General features: G+C 53.3%; 1 pseudogene across 1 annotated transcript; it reads left to right on the plus strand.

The window, feature by feature from the left end:
- Nucleotides 1-224: 224 nt before the first annotated feature.
- LOC308535798 (ornithine aminotransferase, mitochondrial-like) lies at nucleotides 225-1,944 on the plus strand (annotated as a pseudogene). The gene is made up of 2 exons: nucleotides 225-414; nucleotides 762-1,944. The product of its transcript is annotated as an ornithine aminotransferase, mitochondrial-like (transcript).
- Nucleotides 1,945-2,319: the final 375 nt, after the last annotated feature.

Below are 2,319 nucleotides of genomic sequence, written 5' to 3' on the forward strand. Positions count from 1 at the left end.
AATAGAGCCAAGGTTGTGGGTTCCATCCTCAGTCAGGCTCCATGCAAGAATCAAACAATGTGCTGCCACCGAGACGTAGCCACTGGTTCCAGAGCCGGAGGCGCCACCAGGGATTATTGGACCCAGCAGATCGTCCCTGGATCCAGGCTGAACAATCTGCATTTCCTTCTGAACCGCGGGAAGAAAGGGTAGCTGGGCGGTGGGATTCCTGCTCCAAGGACACAATGCTTTCCAAGCTAGCTCGTCTGCAGACTGTGGCGGGGCTTTGCGGGGCGCCCACACGCCAGTGGCTTCTGCTACATCAGTGGCGACTAAGAAGATGGTCCAAGGCCGTCTATCATCTGAGGACGATTTTGAACGGGAAGCCAAGTATGGCGCTCACAACTAAAGGGTGTCCCAAAATTCACGCAAGAAGTAATTTTGATAGAAAACAGGTTTATAATGAAAAATTGTAAATTTGTTATTGATTCATAAAGTATAGGGTTATGTATGGAATAGCACATCGGGTAAATGGCCTCCACGGCTTTGCTGGCACATACGCAAAGCCATGGTCTTCATTGTCCCTGCTCCTGGGCCATAATTGGTACTTGGTAATGCTTATCAAATTGAAGGGATTGAAATCATAGGGTAACAGATATTAGAATCTGATTCAATAAACCAAGTAAAATTAGGCTTTTATTTTTTGTTGTTAATGCCCACGCAAAATTCAAATCTTGCGTGAATTTTGGGACACCCTTTACCACCTCTTACCGCTCACCCAGGAGAGAGGGACAGGTATTTCCCTGTGGGAGGCGGAAGGCAGGAAATGCTTTGATTTCCTGAGTGCGCTCAGCTCCGTCAACCAAGGGCATTGCCACCCCAAGATCGTGGACGCCCTGAAGAGCCAGGAGGAGAAGCTGACGCCGACCTCGCGGGCCTCCTACAACAATGTGCCGGGCGAGGCCACGGAGATCATCACGAAGCTCAACTACCGCCAGGTTCTCCCCATGAGCACAGGGTGGAGGCCGGGGAGAGCGCTTGCAAGCTAGCGCAGCGGTGGGGCTGTACCGTGAAGGGCATCCCCAAGGACAAAGCCAAGATCGTCTTCGCAGCTGGAAACTTTTGGGGCAGGACTCTGTGTGCCATCTCCAGCTCCACGGACCACAGCAGCGATGACGGCTTTGGCTCCTTCATGCCAGGGTTCGAGATCATTCCCTACAACAACCTGCCTGCTCTCGAGCGTGCTCTTCAGGATCCAAATGATGCTGCGTTCATGGAACCCATTCAAGGCGAGGCGGGCATCATTGTCAGGACCCAGGCTGCCTGAGGGGTGTGCGCGAGCTCTGCGCCAGGCACCCGGTCCTGTTTATTGGATGAGACACAGACTGGACTGGCCAGGCCTGGTCGATGGCTGGCGATCGGCCATGAAAACGTCAGGCCTGACCTCGTCCTCCTGGGCAAGGCCCTTTCCGGTGGCCTGTACCCCGTGTGGGCGGCGCTGTGTGACCATGAGATCATGCGGACCATCCAGGCTGGGGAGCGCGGCTTCACGTACGGTGGCAACCCCCTGGGCAGCCGCGGTGCCAACGCCACCTGGGAGGTTTTGGAAGAAGAGAACGAGCTCAGGAAGCTGCCCTCGGACATCATGACCGCCGTGCGTGGGACAGGGCTGCTGAAGGCCATCGTCACCAGGGAAACCAAAGATTCCGATGCTTGGAAGGTGCGCCTACGCCTTCGAGATAATGGACTTCTGGCCAAGCCCACCCATGGCGACATCATCAGGTTCTGCCTCCGCTGGTCATCAAGGAGGATGAGGTCCAGGAGGCCGAGGAGATCAACAACAAGATCATCAGTCTTTCTGGGCCTGCTTCCTCCCGCTTTCTGAGGGCGGGGCCTGCCTCCCTGGGGGCGGGGCCTGCCAGGGGCGGAGCCAGCTGGGATGGCAGCTTGGCCACATCCTCATAACAGCCTGTGCGGTGCTGCTCTCAGCGCGGGCTCATTCCACTCCCCTGTGTCTTCAGGGACCTTTTAAAACATGTTATTTTCAGTTCATACATGCTAGAGCGGCATTTATAACCACGCAGGTGACTGTGTAAGAGAACGTGAGGGAGTCTGTTTGATCACGTGTGTTTGTACTGAGGCGAAATGTTCTCTCTGTATGTAGGCAGCCTTTTCGGCAAGTCCCATGTGGTTTTTACAGGTTTTTTATCATTTCCTTGCTGGAGTAAATATATTGTATTTCAAAAAGTTATATGGGGTTTTACATAGAAGACTGCTTTAACCTTATAAAGTTGAATCATAATCACTGAATTTTAGGAAGGATGAAATGGGTTAAGCTTT

This window comes from Myotis nattereri (genome assembly GCF_964212035.1).
Source record: "Myotis nattereri genome assembly, chromosome: 21".
Taxonomy (NCBI): Eukaryota; Metazoa; Chordata; class Mammalia; order Chiroptera; family Vespertilionidae; genus Myotis; species Myotis nattereri.